The following is a 17,716-nucleotide window of genomic DNA, read 5'->3' on the forward strand; positions in this document are numbered from 1 at the left end:
CTCAGAGACGCCATGCTCCTCTCTTCCGGGCAGATGTGAGAGCTCTGCTCTCTGAGGCAGATGCGATTCAGCTCCGACCCAGGATGGACGTAGGCTAGAATCTTCCTGGTAAGCGCACCTTGGGGTGCAACAAAGATGATTAGAAATGGGCTAAATTAATATGTGAGAATTAGCCTAGAAGAGGCTAGATAGAAATGGGCCAGGCAGTGTTTAAAAGAATACAGTTTGTGTGTTGTTATTTCAGGACATGAGCTAGCCAGGCGGCCGGAGTGCTGGGGAAACAGCCCCGCCGCTCTTATTACTACATTAAGCATTTCATGACTGGGGTTGTTTTGTTTCTGTTTTCTTTTTTTAAGAGTTTAGGGAATTTATTCTGCAGGAGGATAAGAGGACTATAATATTTACCAGGGAAGGAGAAAATGGTGTGTCCTATCAAAACATGCTGAGGATAAAAGCACGCTCTGAATGGGGACAAGCGACGTCTTAGTCAGAACCTAAATGACAAGTGTCCTTTGTCTCCACTAGAATGGCATGCTTTGGTCTGAAGGACGGAAAACAACTTTGCCATCTAGCACGCTAAATGGACTTGCTTGGCACTTGGTGACGCGTATAATCCCCCCAAGAAAATGGAATCGTTTTGTTTTCATAAAACTTGTTCCCCTGGAGAAAGGCTAAGCGTCTCGTATACAAACCTCACTTCTAGGCATTTGTAGCACCACAAGCAACATAGCCAAGTTTTGCTCCTATATGGAGGCAACTTGAAAATGACGCAAAGGAGCTAAGGAACGCAGTATTAATGTAATATAATAATACATATTATATAATATACATTACATATAATATAAATAATATATAATACAATTGATAATTTATCATTATAAAGCCAACTGAATGAATCAAAGACAATCAATAACCATTCAGCCCGTTCCTGCACTTGCTTTCTCAGAGATGAATGACTGTAGCATGGGCTCTTGACTCAGGATGCTGCTGGCTAGAATGATGTCTGTCCACACCTCCTCTATCTCCATCACCCATCCTGCAACAGGGATTCTCATGTGCTCCGTGTTTTGAAGAAAACTTACAACCATAAAAGCATTCAGAAGCGTCCCTAGAAGATAGCTCCCTAACCACCCCCTGAAACAGTTGCTGAGATATTTTAATAATTTTTCGTATTAGGAAATGAAAGCTTTGGGGTAAAGGCAACTGCATTCATAGCTCCACGGCCAGAGTCAATCATGTTCGTGAATTGATGTTGATCTTTCTCATACTTTTTTAAATGCTCTGACATTTGCAAAATGTGATGTACAAACAACATGTGGTGTTTTTATGTGCACAATCCGAATGCTAAACTAATGATATCATATCACACATCATTCTGTAACTGTAGCAATCTTTTTCTGTGGAGATAGGACCGAGCTCAAGGCCTAGACCTGGTAGATAGTAGATAAATATTTGTTGAATGAATAAAAGATAGATTTGTAATAGGGAAGTTCCATAATTTGCTGAATAAATATATCCCTCCAAATACTCTTTATTACTTGGCATCTTGAGGTGCCCAGATGCAAAAAGAGAATTTAAACCCAAAGGGCATCTTCACCCATATGTTTAAATGTGTACTCAATAAACACCTGACGAGTAATGATATATTCTTAACGTAGTACTGGAATACGTTATTCACTAGAGCTTGGAGGATGCAGCCATCAGCAACGCTGGCAACCACTCTTCCAGTTATCAAGTCGTCTTCAAAGAAAGGCAAGTGGTCCAGGACACGTGTGCATTTTGTCTTCACTACACACGCCTAGCCAACATGCTAAGCTCTCCAACAAGGATGAGCTGATCAATAATTAGACTTATACCTGGATTTGGCAACCAGTTCTGTCACAGACTCCTAGGAAGAGCTTCCTAGGAAGGTCTGAATCTCTCTTCTTTATGTGTCTGCTTGGAACACTTGTAAAACTGTAATTTTTCTCTACACTGACATGTCTGCGTTGTATGTAGTAGCACGTGTGCTTCTCAAGGACTTGAGACATCCTGGATCTGTAACAGTGAGGGTAACGCTCACCCATGCACGCACACATGGAAGCCAATGGCTGGCTTGGGGATGTCTTCCTTAACTGCGTCTCCACTATTCTTTATTTTAGAAAGTATCTCTCACTGTCTCTATACTCTCAAATTTGTAAACAGAGTCATTATTGTATGATCTTCTTTAGTAATAATAAGGAGTGAACGATTCAATATATTTACTAGTATAAGATCAGTGTTCTCTTCCCGTCTCTGTTTTCATCTGGATTAATGAATTTTAGCAAATTTGGATCTCATGGTTCCCGCCATCCTAAAAACTGCCTATACCCTAAACCAGTGGTCTCAGTCTTCCTAATGCTGAGACTCTTTATCACAGTTCCTCGTGCTCTGGTGAGCCCCCCAACCATAAAAATTATTTTGTTGCTACTTCATAACTGTGATTTTGCTACTGCTGTGAATTGGAATATAAATATCCGTGTTTTCTGATTGTGTTAGGTGATGCCCACAGGTTGAGAGGCAATGTTGAACACTACTGTTGCCCTAGCTGGAATTCAAGCCCCAGCAAACAGGTGCGCTGGTAAGTGATGCTTTCTTAGCAATACGGAGCACAGGATCTTTTTTTTTTCAAGAGAGAAAAAGAGAAGGGGGAGGGGGAGGAGGAGAAGGAAGACTCCTTATTTCAAACCATATGAAAAAAAAATACTTATTTTTAAAAAAAAAATCACATAACAGGCAAAATCTTTGTAAGTGTGGTGTATCTCTGTTTTCTATGAACTGGCCCTGACCTTGTCCTTCTACAAAGGTCATCAGTGTGGGGTCAAGTTGACACTGTAATTGTTCCAAATTTTGCAAACAAGTGTATCTCCTACCCCCTTTGAGAACGTCTGAAAAGTCCATTTACAAGCATAAGTGATGCAGCATGGAATGCCTTGTTGTTAAGAGAAGGAAGAACACAGCTGAAGGGAAGCCTGGGCGCCAGTGGCCTTTCAGATCCGAGGACCAAAAGCTCAGGGAGTCGTGACAGGAAGCTCACAGATCTGAGCTCCTGAAGGGTCAGAGCCAGGACTGGTCCTGCAATTCCAGAAGGGACCTAGATCTGGTATCAGAGATCTGGTTAACAGTGAGTGGCAAGGTGTTCTTCAATGACCCAAGTAACTTTCTTTCTTTTTCTCCTCCATTTTAGTCCTCCCTCATCCCTTAGGAATGACAAAGCAAGAAGCTCCGTGCATGCACCTACAGGTCGTGTAGAAAAGAACTGTTTTGCAAATGTCTCAAGTGAAAGGAAATTAACCGGCTGATCAATCAATAGTAAATTGGATTGTGCCTTTGCTGACATGTCTGTACCCAGTGTCAAAGTTTATTTAACTGCTGACTGCTGATCTCAGAGCTGTTAACATTAAAATTACATTGATTGAACCCAAATCAAAGATCCCTCTGCTGTTTACACATTAGACACGAAGGCTAATTACTTATCAATCTCCGAGGGTTTTAAACACTTGTGATACACTAAATACCCCTGAGGACCAGTCATATGCTTGTAATGGGTTGGGGACATACCCTTCAACACATACAATCTAATAGCTTTGATATATAAGAATTAGAATAGATTAATAGATGTTGAGATATACCCTCTATTGACAGAGCTGTTCTCTCTTGTGGCAAAAATCCCAAACTCTTCCCCTAACCAAAGAGGACAAAAGAAAATTCACAATCCATTGATTCATACGCCATCCCTATGTTCTTTCTCATGCAGCTTTTAGACATACAATATATAAACTTAATGATTTTACCATTCAGTGCCTTTCTATACAACAGGTACTGTGTGAAGACTTTAACCATGTGACATAAGCAAGCTTAGCATCTCCCTTATCACAACATGCCCAGTCTCCCTAGTGTACCCAGGGGCATAGATACATCAAGAAATATCTTATGGTTCGGTGTGGTGGCACATGATTTTAATCCCATTAGGGATTAAATCCCATGATGAGGCAGAGGCAGGCAGATCTCTGTAAGTTAGGGGCCAGCCTGATCCACCATTGTGATTCTAGATTCAGCCAGAGTCACTTGGCAATACCTTAAATCAATAAAGGAAAAGAAAACAAAAAGAAAAGAAAGAAATGTATCTTGTGAATGAATGGAAGAACTGAAGGACAGACAGAGAATCTACAGAATGAGTAAGAATTACTGTTATGAATGAATGAATGAACATGTGTTACTCAGGACTCCACCAGCGCACGTAAACCCCTAATTCAATCATGCCGTCAGTAAAATGACTCCGCAAATGAAAAGATAAACTGAAGCATTTTTTGGCTAACTTATTATCCTTGTCCTTCACCCCTGTAAGTTAGATCTAACTTTGTTTTATAAAGTGGCCAGTTAGCCATACCGGATATAACACACACACACACACACACACACACACACACACACACGAGCAAGCCTTGTGTCTTCTTTATCTTTGTATCAGCTGCCCAAATGACATGTGCTTTCTTTGACATGATATACCTCAGCAAGCCTTTATTAGACAATTGGATGGAAATTTTTCCAAGTTTTAAACGCTAACGTGAACAGATTTGACAATTCAGAAAGAGCAGTGGGATTGGAGTAAGATAGAAATGAAAATATTCAGTCCAATGAAAACGAGGTTTGTTTCGTTTATTTTTAAGAAAAATGGTATTAATTACTTCTCTTGGTGTTGCATCAAAAATACCCTACAAAAGCAGCTCGACGGGGGAGGTGCTTGTCTGGCCACAGTTTAAAGGCTCAGTGCATCGTAGCATGAAAGTCACGGCAGCAGGAACCGGAAGCATGCGGTCACATCGTACCCACAGGCAGCAAGCAAAGAGCCGTTAATGCTGGCGCTCAACGCACTTTATCCTCATTCCGTTGATCAAGCGTCTCAGCCATGGACGGTGCCACCCACACGTAGCTAGGCCTTCCCAGCTCGGTTAACATAATCCAGATAACCCATAATAGACAAGCCTTTGCTTGTCTCCTGGGCGATTCTAGATCCCATCAAGGTGACAAAGCTGACTGACCGCCACCACATAGAAGTCAGGTTTCCAAATGTCACTGGTGAGGAGGTCAATTTTACTACTAAACTGGAAACTGATACTTGGCCACTGCCTGGCATCCAGGGGACAGGAGGCCTGGGTGACTTAAAGTTTTAAACACTAAGATAGGTTTATGGATAGCTTTAGTAGTTCAGAAAGAGCGGTGGGTTGAGAGTCCCTTTCGATGGCAGCGTTTTTGAGATGCTGGCTGTTAGTGGTTGCTATGATAAACTCGGTGGGACAGAAGTAAGGATGGCCATGACCCGTCAATCCCAGGTCTGAGGGGTACTGTATAAGGTACACACATCCCCACAGGAATTGGGTTTATGGGATGGTAAAGCGAAATATTTTCCAAACTGTCAGTAGACGGATAGGAAGGAAGTACTTTTCTTCGCCATTGGACACTCGCTAATGAATAAATAGAACAATGAGATATTTCTTCTGCTCGAGCAGCAGCACCGTGGGACAATGACTAAGCAGGAAAGGTCCTCCGACGGACAACGTCAAAAAGGGAGAGACAGGCTGTGGAAACATGATTTCAGAAATGATTGTAGGTGCCTAAATCAGAGTTCACTGGGGCTAGATAGGTGGCTCAGAGGTTAAGAGCACAGACTGCTCTCCCGGAGGTCCTGAGTTCAATTCCCAGCAACCACGTGGTTGCTCACAACCATCTGTAATGAGATCTGATAGCCTCTTCTGGCCTGCAGGTATACATACAGGCAGAGCACTGTATAAAAGAAAATACTGTTAAAAAAAATTTAGGTTTCATTCCTGATGTAGCCAGCACAATATTTTGAACATAATACCCCTTCGCCCCGTGTCTGTTTACAAATGAGGAAACTGAGTAGCACAGAGGTTAAGAAACAAACATGTCCCGGGCCACAGGACTACAGGAACAGTAGGGCATGAATTCAAGCCCAGGACCATCCACCCTGCATGCTGAGCTTTCCCACAGTCTGTCCCCTACAATCAATGACAACAGCACACCACCGATAACACTTCAAAGACACCCAGTAACTCTACAATACGTGTTCATCTGTAGGGTCTCCTAGTGGTGCCCAAATGATGTCATCTAAGTCTTAACCCCTGAACCCGTGGATGTAGCCTGAATTCAAAAACAGGGCCTTTGCAGATAAGACATCTTAAGATGGGAGGATTACCCCATGGTACCCGATTGGGATCCATGTCCAGTGACAAGCGCTCTATGGTCAGAAGAGAAGATACAGGAGAGGGAAATGTCACGTGATCTCTATGACTTAGCCAGGCTTGACCTAGAATGACACACACCACAAGCCAAAGAATACCCAGAGCCACAGGAGCTGAGGGGGACCCGGAAGGCTTCTCTCCTCAGATTTGTCTTCCAGAACATCAAGAGAATGAAGCTCGGTGGCTGCAAATCACCTGGCGTGTCCATGGGGCTTCGTTACGTCTGTGCTAGGAAACAATACCCCGTCCTCCTGTCCCAGCCAGGAAATGACTTGGTCACAGGGTACTTCAAAAGCCAAGTTATCTGATTAGCCACTGACAGCTTTTATAAATCCAACATTGGAAACCACTCTCTACGCAGTACATCCCAAAGAGCTGCATCTTCTGATCAGTCTTATCGCACGGCTCTCATTTTAAAAAACAAGTTATTCAAAGGAAAAAGAAATACCTGCAATGACCAAGGACTCGGGACGGTTGTTTTAATAAGAGTGATGTCCTGTAACTTACAGACAGGGTAAAGGAACTACAGGCATGAAAAACATAAACATGAACCAAATTTTAAACAATAAAACCAGCACTGTCCCCAGTCTTGGAGTAAAGAAGGACATTTGGGATTCTAAAAGACTTTATCCCATGACCTGGACGGAAGGGGTTGCAGTAGACACAAGGCTAGACTTCAACGTTCGGTTTAAATCCCTCGCAGTACCAAAACCATCCGTCCCCTAATCACACCACTGTTCCCCCCCTCACCCCAGTTTCCCTGCCACCATTTCCGGAACAGGGAGGTAGACTTGGCCTTACAATTGTCTTTGGAATTGGTTCCCAGGTACTACAGGGCGGGTCTAAGGGAAAGGCAGCCCCGAACAATGAGCTTGTAGTCAGTTGTATCATCTTTGGGGTCAAAAGGATAGCAGACTTTCACTGCGTGAGCCTTGCTCAAGCCTGGCCCTAGAACCGTGCAGCTAAGGTTCTAGGTTGCTTCAAGTTCTGTTTTGATTCTGACAGACCCCTGTCACCCCGCCACGTGATTTCCTTTTTCTTGTTTGTTTGCTTGAGGGCCCACTAATGCAACCTGGCTGACCTCGACTCACAGAGATCCCCCTGCCTCTGCCTCCTGAGCAGTGGAGTTAAAAGCCACGCCTAGCCCAAGACGTGGTTCCTAAGCGGGCTTGCCAAGGTCTTGCTGGGCTGCCATGTTGAAAATCTGTGATGATCGGCACTTAAAAATTCCACCTTGTATATAAGCACAAAACCAGCTTGGTTTCATCAAAGCAGAGCTATGCTGGGCTGTGATTGGCCTTGGAAACGTTTTCTCAAGAAAGAGATCATTTCATAAATTTAGCCCACCAGAGGCAACGGAGACGATAGGGTACACGCAAAAACTCTGCTAGCTCAGTGCGCATGTGCAATCATGATGTCATAGGAAGGGTTACAACGAAGCAACCTCGTTACTGTCCAAAGTGGTGTCCTAGCGCACAATGTGCTGGGTGTTTGTAAGCATGCGCATAGGTCAGTTACATTTCAGAACAGGTTGGAAGGGGTTGCCAAAGTGCTTCTGAAAAATAAAAGCTGTTTTCCAAAGGTTTGTTGAGGCCAAAGAGGTGAGGAAGACCCATCACACTCCTTAAATGAACATCTGAGCAGATATTGGGGAATTTTTGTTTTAATCGATTCTGGCACTAACTGCTGTGTTACTGGATAAGTCAGTGCAAAAAACAAAAACAGATGACAAAGAATATAAACTATAGAAGATAATGTCCATAAAATTTTAATGACTAGATAGATCAAGGTTACTGAATAAGATTTTTTGTTTGTTTGTTTTTGCTTTGTTTTGGTTTTTGAGACGGGGTTTCTCTGTGTAGCCTTGGCAGTCCTGGAACTCACTCTGTAGACCAGACTGGCCTCAAACTCAAACTCAAACAGCACGTTGTGCGCTAGGACCCTCGGCCTCCTGAGTGCTGGGATTACAGGAGTGTGTCACCACCGCCCCCTAAAGAGTCCTTTTGTCCTGATTTAGAAAAGAGTGAAGCCAGACAGTCAGAGAAAACTGACTTATATTCAAATAAATATAATATTTCTATTTTAATCTTTCAGTTGAAATTGGGGTTGCTTTCTGATACTGCCCAGCACATGTTTTAAACTTTCTGTTTGTTACTGTTCTAGGATTGAGAATCTAGCCTACATCCTTATGCGTGACAGATAATGCAGACCGGGGTGGCCTTAAATCTACTGTGTCTGCTTCCCCAGGCTACAGTTACAGATACTGCCCACTATGTCCAGCTCTCAATTAAAATCACCCATCTTTAGCTCTTTCCAACTCTTCTTTGAAGAAATAAATTAACTTTTTATGAGTACTGATCAAGACGTTACCTCCTTTTTAAAAATTTTATTAATTTATTGTCTACACAGCGTTTCACCTGTGTGCACATCTGAATGCCAGAAGAGGGCACCAGATCTCATTCTAGATGGTTGCTAACCACCATGTGGTTCCTGGGAACTGAACTCAGGTCCTCTAAAAGAGCAGCCAGTGCTCTTAACCTCTGAGCCATCTCTCCAGCCTACTTCCAATTCTTATTTTCTCCTTTCCATTTTCACTTCTCTAATTTTTTTGAATCATATATTTATGCATCTCTCCCTAAGATATCCTGAATCCTTTTCATTCAGAGGGGACGTTAAGGTAAAGTATAAGTAAATCACAAGTGTTCTTCCAACCATGAAACACTAATTTTAGTTACCACATTCAAAACAGAAATCATCAGAACCGTCTGAGCTAGAGGCAGCTACTATACAGATCGCGTCCCCGAGGTGTTTGTTTGTTTGTTATGGATTTTTATACAAACATTTCCTTCAATTTCTACAAGACTTAGACATGATGAAGGAAAGCCACTCCCTGTGATGCCCTTTGCTTGACTGCGGTACCAAATTCAATCAGAAGCATTGGGGATCATCACTTTGGGGATAGGTGTTAACATACCATTTGTATCTGTCCACAAACACAGATAAATGCTGGGTGTGAACCTAATCGCCTGCTTTGGAAATCATCCAAGAGCTTAACGAGAATTACTTTCAATTGAATGCACATTAAAAATGTAAACAGTAGGCTAATAGAAACGCTAACTAATAAATCATTCAGAAAGCCACGTTCTATTGCTATACCTCCCATTGCCATTCAGAATAAAAATCTGCCCCTTAGCACCGTCCTATGTATAATCTAAGGGATGGTGGGAAAGCTTGGGCTTTAGAATAAGTGCTTTATAAATACAAGAGATTTTGAAGTACTACTTGGCGAGAAGCTATAAATATTGCCGAGATGAGGAACCCTTGTGGGGGACATTTCTTGAGGCCTGAAGCTGCGGATCCACCCACACCTTCCATGTTCTGACAAGGAGCTGGGAGACAGCGCCGTTGTAGGAGGCCAGCTTCCCCAGAGTCAGAGCCAAATTTAAGCTGCCTCGGGAGGGGCGGCCATACTACAGTTCATGAGGCGCAAAGCAGTAACTAATTATTCAAGATTGACATGATCCCTTGGGTGAATCGTAACAAATCTTTATCGGGATCATAAGTCATAAACGGTAGCATGGGTGTGTGCAAGCCGATTTTCAGATTAACACATCAAGGGAAACAAAATGTCTCGTAGACACCTCCACCTGTGTACCTACATGTCCCCAAATGGAACTCACCAAAGTCTGCCCCTCACCACTGCTACTGTCATTACTCAGAAACAGCACCTCTCTTAGCCAGAAACCTGGGTGTTGCCACTGACTCCTCCCTCCAGCACCTCTGCAGTATTTGTCAATCTCCAACCATTATTAGTGGAGTTTCCAGAGGACATGTTGGTCCTGGAGTCCACTGTGCCTTCCACTGACATCATTCGCACCAGGCCCTCACTGGCATCCTTTCTGCCAATCCGTCACTGTCTCCTGCCCCGATTTCTGGACCAGCCCTTACTTCTCCATGCAGCCCCCTCCTGCCCTCTCCAATTTGGCATGACTTCTGTAATGAGTTATGACATCACTCTCCAGATTTAACACCTTCCGTGTGTTCTTGTCTTCCCTTTGATTGACGCGCTCATCTTGGCCCCCATAAGTAGAGCAGCTGTATGTCTACCTGAAGTCATCTCCTGACAAGTCCCCTGCCCACGCAATCCCAGCTTTTCCTTCCTCCACACATCATGACCTTCCAAGTACAGTAAATCCCTTTCTAGATCTTCCCTCACTGTCTGCACACTGCCCAGGAACAGAAGACCTTTGTCTTTCACTATCCCTTCCAGATAGGCACTAGACAGTGGGTAACCAATCGATAGGAGCAAGCCCTGGATAGTGGTTATCTCCATAATACACTGTGGTGGGATACAAACGCCAAGATGCTTTGAGAGATTAAGAGGGCGGGTGACTTTTTAAGAGGGAGGGTTATGAGGATTGCAACAAATATACGCTGTAGTTTTTAGATAAACACCTGGGTCAAGGGTTATTCAGATCCTAATAAAAAACATCTGTATTCACCCCCAAAAGAAATTCCTGATTCAATCCTTAAGGTTTATGCTCAATCTCTTTGACCTGAAGACATCGACAGCAGTCACATTAAGAGGCTGGAATATCAGGCAAGAAGGGAGGAAAGCACTGTAGATCTAGATCAGTATTTTAAAACATCAAAAGAAAAAAAACCAAACATTTAAGCAATGGTTTTCCCATGAGAAGTGAAACAGAATTGCATATTATTAAGCAATGTGTGTGTTTGTGTGTGTATGTATTTGTATATGTGTATACACCTATATTTAGGCAATAGATCAAATTAAACACCACTACTTTAGTGCTATATCCATCTTTTTCTTAAAGGCAGGGTCGCTTACCAGCCCAGAACTTGATGTCCAGTGAACTCCAGGGAATGGCTCTGTCTGCGTCTCCCCAGAGCTGGGGTGACAAACACTGTCGTGTTTGCCTTTTCTTATATGGGTTCTGGGACACAAACTCAGGTCCTCGTGCTGTGCTGGGGTTACAAACACACCCACCATGTCTGCCTTGGTGGACAAACGGGTCCTCGTTGGTGCAGCAGGTACTTTACCGTCTGAGCCCCTACAGTAAGCTTTTCAACTTGGCATTAGCAATCATTTCCTCTTTAAAACAAGAGTTCTATAACTAGGTCAATCACTTGTAATTTTTTTTCACTGTGCAAAAACAATCACAGAGCCCTGAGCCTGAATGCTGGCTACACAGAAACACAGGGAACAGAGTACCCCTTGATTCTGTCACCTTCCTCACTCAATGCTGCCTTGGCCTTTTTATTCTTTTTAATATAGTTACATCATTTCCCTCCATTTCCTTCCTTTCTTCCTTCCTTCCTTCTATTCCTCCTTTGCTCCCCCTAACTCCCTCTCAAGTTTCTAGCCTCCTCTTCTTTGTTTTTATTAGGATGGAATTGTTGCTGTTTAGGAGGGCATTGAGTTTTTTTTGTTTGTTTGTTTGTTTACTTATTTATTTATTTTTGATTTTTCAAGACAGTGCTTCACTGTGTACCTTTGGCTGTCCTGGAACTCACTCTATGACCAGGCTGGCCTTGAACTCACAGAGATCCACCTGCCTCTGCTTCCAGAGGGATTAATGGTGTGTGCCTGGTCTTCTCTTCTTGTTATTGCTACTTACACCAATACAACCGGCTGAGCTGTTTCAGCGTTGCTTGCATACACATGGTTGCAGGACTGACCACGTAGTGCTGAGGAATCAATTAGGAGGCTCATTCCTTGGGGGAAGACCACTGCTCCAGTTCTAAGAACCCCACAGTTGCCTACAGTTCTTTGTCTGGGGTGGGGCCCTGTGAGGCTTGTGCCTCCCATGTTCACATGTCTATTGTGTTGTCCTTATTTGGCCATATTGTTGTGGCATCATGAATGACGCATCTCTGTCGTCTCAAGGAGATACAGGTTCACAGCATCCCTGGTCCTCTGTCTGTTGGAACCCCCTCTCCTATCATGTTGTCTGAGTCTTGGGTGAAGGAGTTGTGCTGATATGAGTACAAGGATCCAGTTGATCATAGATCATACTTAACTTTTCTCCATATTTTGGCTTTGACCGTTTTCAGTGTTACACGAGGTTAGCAGGAGAAGGGGAGGGCTAGGAATTCTTAGCAGGGACCCTCTTCGCTTGTTCGATGTCAATATTTAGAGAGGCCTCAGAAGAACCTGGCAGGATCTATCCCAAAGCTTCAATGACTCCCTCCAGTTCCCTTAAAATAGTTGAATTAGGACCAACAATTAATTGGTTATTGATATAAATTATGTCCCTAAAATACTCAGCTATGGCAACGACTCAACACGCTACTCTTTAGGTAGGAAAAAGAGAGACTGTGTATTCCTTCCAAATCCAAAAGATACCAGACTTCCCCTTGAATTCCCAAAACATTTATCTAAATTCTGTATCTGATTAGTCAAGGGAAGGCAAATATCACTGCAGAATCAACAAAGAGCATACTATATCTAACTTAATGACACGGTCAGCTCTGGACAGTATGGCCTCCCCTGTATGGATCACAAAAGAAATGAACCAAAGACAGTGCAGAGGCCCCAAGACTCTGGCCACCTCCCATGCTATAATATCCCGTGGAACTGCCCCATAACTAACAATTTAAACTATTGTTTTAGATCTTTAAGGACTGTGGGTATGAAGTCTATGACAGCAAGCTGACGTATCCACGTGAGGGCATTTGGGAAGGGAACAGCTGTCTGGTGAGCCATTCCCATTACACCATACAAGGTGCTGTGTTTCATTCAAAGCATTTTCCGCTCTGGATGAGAACTACGATTCTGCCTGACTTCTTCATTGTCTGTTGGTGCCTAGGACCAGCAGTAGTAGTTAGTGTCTTTTTAGGATCATCTTCCAGAAGAGGGGCCACTTTGAAAAGACAATTTCTCCTTTCTCAACAACTCTCGAACAGGCCCAGGCAACCACTGTGAATGGCAGGCTCACCACCAACTCAGTCACTGGTCTATGTCCACACCGCCAGGACACAGGATCAAAATCTGCCTAAGACGACGTTCATATCTATGCCAGAGCTCCTTCCTGATCACATATTAATAAATGAAGTCTCCGATCCATTCTTCAACACTGAGACCTGCAGCTGCCACTTCCTCCACTGTCCCTTTTGGAATTGGAACAGACATGTCTCAAGCATCCGAAAGAGATAAACTCCTGGAGACACCAAAGTGGCCTTTCATGCATGTGCTGGTTTTGTTTGGTTTTAATCCCAATAGTTTATAATCTTCTGTCTATAAAGGCAGCTATTGATGGTCTATTGACGGTCTATTGAAGGTCTAAGAATTTGGAGGTTAATTGGAAAAGATGCAAGAGATGAACAGGAGGACAATACCAGACACAGTGACGCCCTAGCAGTAGATCTGCCCTGCTCCTACTAGGCTCACTAACCCAAACACATGCACTCCAGACTCCAGACCACCTGGACTGAAAATGAATCCGTGAGAAGAAAGCTACCACAAAGCCAACCGACGAAACACAAGATGAAGTGACTGGCATAACTCCCTATGGGCTCCGGAGGACCTGGACGTGGCTTTCCGTTTGTGTCCTCTCTACAGAACATACTGGCTGCTGTGCTGGTCCCATTACAGTGTCAGGACCACTGACCCTTAACAAGGAGGGGGCGGAGCTCTATGCATCTTTGGAAAGCTTTCTGGGAACCCCAGACTCTGCTGAGCACTGCTCACTTGTCTGGAAGTAGGAAGGAGGATCTCTCCTAAAGAGGAGCAGGCCAACTGATGGCAGTTCCTCACAGATCTCATGACACCGTCTGTCCCAGAAAAGGGCAAAACAAGACGATAATTAGGGTGGCTCACCAACACACACGCACACACTCCTACATCCTAGCCAAAAACATTGGTTGGGAATCTCATGACTAGTAGCCTTAATTGCTACTTCCAGATCAGCCACACGTGCAGTGAAAAATACCATGTCTACCCTGCAAAGCCCATCTCTTTGAAACTGTCTTTCAGATCCCTCCTATAGGTCAGGGGCCATTGTAATTATAGCCAGTTAAGTCCTTCTCACTCTGGGGGGAAAAGAGAGAGAGAGAGAGAGAGAGAGAGAGAGAGAGAGAGAGAGAGAGAGAGAGAGAAAAGCTCTTAGAAACAAATGATCCCTTTTTTAGAAACCCACAAACGGCCAATGCCAACCTTAGATTCTCAACTTATTAATAACAATAACTTGACTGACTTAGCATAAATGGCACACCAGTTAATGGTCTCATGCTCTCCATTTAGGAAGGGCATTTAATCATCAGAACAGTCTAAGGAAGTAGGTGCTATCACGGTCCCATTTTTACACATGGGACACAGAAGAGCTATAGAGCTGGCTAGACGCAGAGCTTATGTGTACCCCAACTCAGGAAGCCCCCTCTCACATTGCCAGCCCTGACCCACTAAGCGTGGACTCTGCTAGAGAAAACCCACAGGAAAGGTCTTCACATGCACAGAGAATCCCACACTAGGAGGTTGAAAGAGCAACTCTGGCTATGAATAATTCGCCTCAGAACGCAGTGTTTGAATTCTCGTGGTTTACTGGCTGCCTCCGGGACTCCAGCGCTTTCCTTCTCGGAGTCAACAGTCAGCTGATCTTTCCCTCCTTGCCCCGTTTCCAACGTCTGCTTCTCTTATGGATCTAGTTAAAGACTCTGCCTCCTTTATCCTGATCCTAAGACAGAGGATGAAGTGCCAACAGTTCATGGTAAGAAAACCGAATCGATCTCAATTTAAGCCCTAGCTTTGCCGTGCACCAGCTACGTAAAGCATTCAACCAGAAATTCCTTATCCGTAAATGGACAGGAAGATGCCACCAACTCCATACTTGTGGTTGTTGGAGCAAATGAAAAGACAGAAATGTCACCTAACTGGCCCTCCATACATGAAAGGTATCCCAAATTCTAAAATATCTCCTATGTCTCAGAAACATAGTATCAATTACGGTGCTTTGCTTGACTGTTTTCTTTAATTATTTAATTATTACTTCATCTTGATTTTATTTCTTCAATTTATTCATTTATTTATTTGGAGGGCACGGTCTCATATAGTCAGAGTGACTTCCAATTTAGCACTCTGCTGACAATGACCTTGACCTTCCCAGTGCTAGCATTAAGGGCGTGCTCAACCATGACCTTGAACTCTTGATCCTCCTGCTTCCCCTCCTAAGTACTGAGAACACAGGTGTGTAGCACCATATTTGGGTTTTATATGACACTGGGGATCAAACCCAGACCACTGTGTAGCCTAGACAGGCATTCTACCAACATAGCCGCATCCCTAGCCCTGCCTTGAAAATTGTCTCTTAAATTTCAATTTTTACTTTGTAATTTACCTTGACTATTTCGTCTGTTCGTCTTGAATATTTACATAGGTATCATTTCCTCTTCAATTTCAGAAGCGCATCTGTTCTCACACAGATGGTAGGGCACAGAAATATCGTATTGACTCCTCAATATAACAAAGCCTCGTTTTAGTATGCAATCTACCAATTTTGAGTGTGGGGATTACGGGAGAAGGCCAAGTTAACAGTCACTTTCCCTTTGGTTAGTGCAATTAAATGGTGTAAATAAGATTTCACAGGACTGTATCTATTATTGAGGATGGAAAGAACCCTGTTTTCAAATGCTAAGGAACTTCTGCCATGGCAACAATTGATATGCTAATTATAAATAATTTATCCTTTCGTTACATGGCCTAAGGACATAAAAGGAATAGCTTTCTTTCATTAAATATTCCATAACATTTAAATCTTTCACTTCCTTAGACAGGTCTTCCTCCCAATTATCTCAAATTAGTGTGGTTCGGTCCAAGTTAGATGTATTACATTGTCAGTAGAACATCTTATATACAGCAAGTCACGCCTGACAAAGGTTTAATTCAATGATCAATTTTTCTTGACTACGGCTAGCAAGGATTCCTGACTGTCCTAAGGAGATAACCCTTAACAATGGCAGTGTCTGCTTCCAATTATGCTTCAGGCAACTTTAGACGTGAATTTGGTGATTCGGTTTGAGAATTTTCGCCTTCTGTAGCTCCAAGACCCCTCTTTCTGGATATTCAGAATAACATGCTCAGAACTATCCCGAAGATGAGGCGGAGCCAATGGGTCAGCTCCTCCCACAGTGCACCTTGGCCGATGTTTCTCTACCAAGAACAAACCTCCAAAGGTAATGTCCCAATGGCTTCCACACTGGTCTAGATGCGGCTACATACCACAGGTCTGCTGTTTGTACTTCTGCTCTCAGATCATAGAAGACTATTTATTAAAATCCCTAACTCATACAAGTTGGAGGCCACCACAAATTCAGGCCACGCCCTCAGCCGATCTCTGTCTTCCTGGTGGTTTTGACCCCTCCCCTTCTCCTGGTCCACCTCGCCCAGAGGATAGACCGCAGCGGCTTCAGACACTCTGGGCGTGTTCTTCTCATACATTACCCCTTCTCTGCCTACCATTTCCTCCTCTTGGCTATTTAACCGAGATCCACCTGAGTCAGGGTTACCTTTCTGTAACGCGAATCCCCGCACACCACACCCCTACTTAAATTTCTTGGGTTACGTATTATTATACTCAGAACAAAACTACAGCTCTCGGGCTTAAAATATAAGGTCTTTTTCGATGCTGGCTCCTCCCTTCTTGTGTCTTCGTCTCTCACCACACCTAGCTAGCTTCCAAAGGGACAGAAGTGCTCATTGTGACCCCTCCTGTCTCTGGCCTTCCCCACCCCCAATCTCCACAGCCCTTCCCTTGCAGGGATGACTTCAATGAACTTTTCCTGCTGGCTCGGGGCTTTGTGCACCCTTCCTGGGGTCCTTCCTTGTCCCTTCTAGCTCATTTGCTGAGTGCCCCTGCTCCATGACATCCCCCACTCCTAACTCTCCAAGGGAGGTCTGGGCTTCCGGAACCTAAGTACAGTTCTAACCGCTCTAGAGGAACGCACTCGTCAAGGCTTTCAGGCATTGATACCGGCTTACTGGACGCGGAGACAAGTAAATAAATGAAGACAGGGCAGCCCACAGTCTGAGACAATGGCAAATCAGTGGCTCCCCGACCCAAAATTACCTAGAGAGTGTTTAAAAACATAAAGTTCTGGGCCCCGTCCCAAGCCTACAAATACTTTGAGAATGAGGCCAAGATGCGTAGCTGCTTAACGAGCTCCCTGGATGAGGCTGCAGGAGGAACGACTCCGACGCCAGTCCCCAGATGGCGTCTAGGAACTGCAGCCTACACAGAATGTCCCTGCCACAGTTATTTCCTGCTGAGTGCCGCTAGAAGGCAGGGACAGCGACAATGCGGTGCTGCCAAGTGGAGCCTGAGGATGTCACACCACACATCCTGAGTCGTGTCCATCCCCGTCCCTGTCCCTGATGTGGGAGTGAAGAAAAAAACTGCGCCCATGTTCCCAAATATGGTTTA

At 43.9% G+C, this 17,716-nt stretch overlaps 1 protein-coding gene and 1 long non-coding RNA gene across 4 annotated transcripts in view; one reads left to right on the top strand and one right to left on the bottom strand.

Annotated features, from left to right (window-relative positions):
• Stox2 (storkhead box 2) overlaps window positions 1-17,716 on the bottom strand; it is a 225,185-nt gene that overhangs the window by 72,488 nt on the left and 134,981 nt on the right. The gene's annotated exons all lie outside the window — the stretch shown is intronic.
• LOC113457818 lies at window positions 21-3,433 on the top strand. The gene is made up of 3 exons (XR_003378304.1): window positions 21-108; window positions 2,518-2,599; window positions 3,206-3,433. It is a non-coding gene; the product is annotated as an uncharacterized LOC113457818 (long non-coding RNA).

Source organism: Microtus ochrogaster, linkage group LG7_11, assembly GCF_000317375.1.
Source record: "Microtus ochrogaster isolate Prairie Vole_2 linkage group LG7_11, MicOch1.0, whole genome shotgun sequence".
NCBI lineage: Eukaryota > Metazoa > Chordata > Mammalia > Rodentia > Cricetidae > Microtus > Microtus ochrogaster.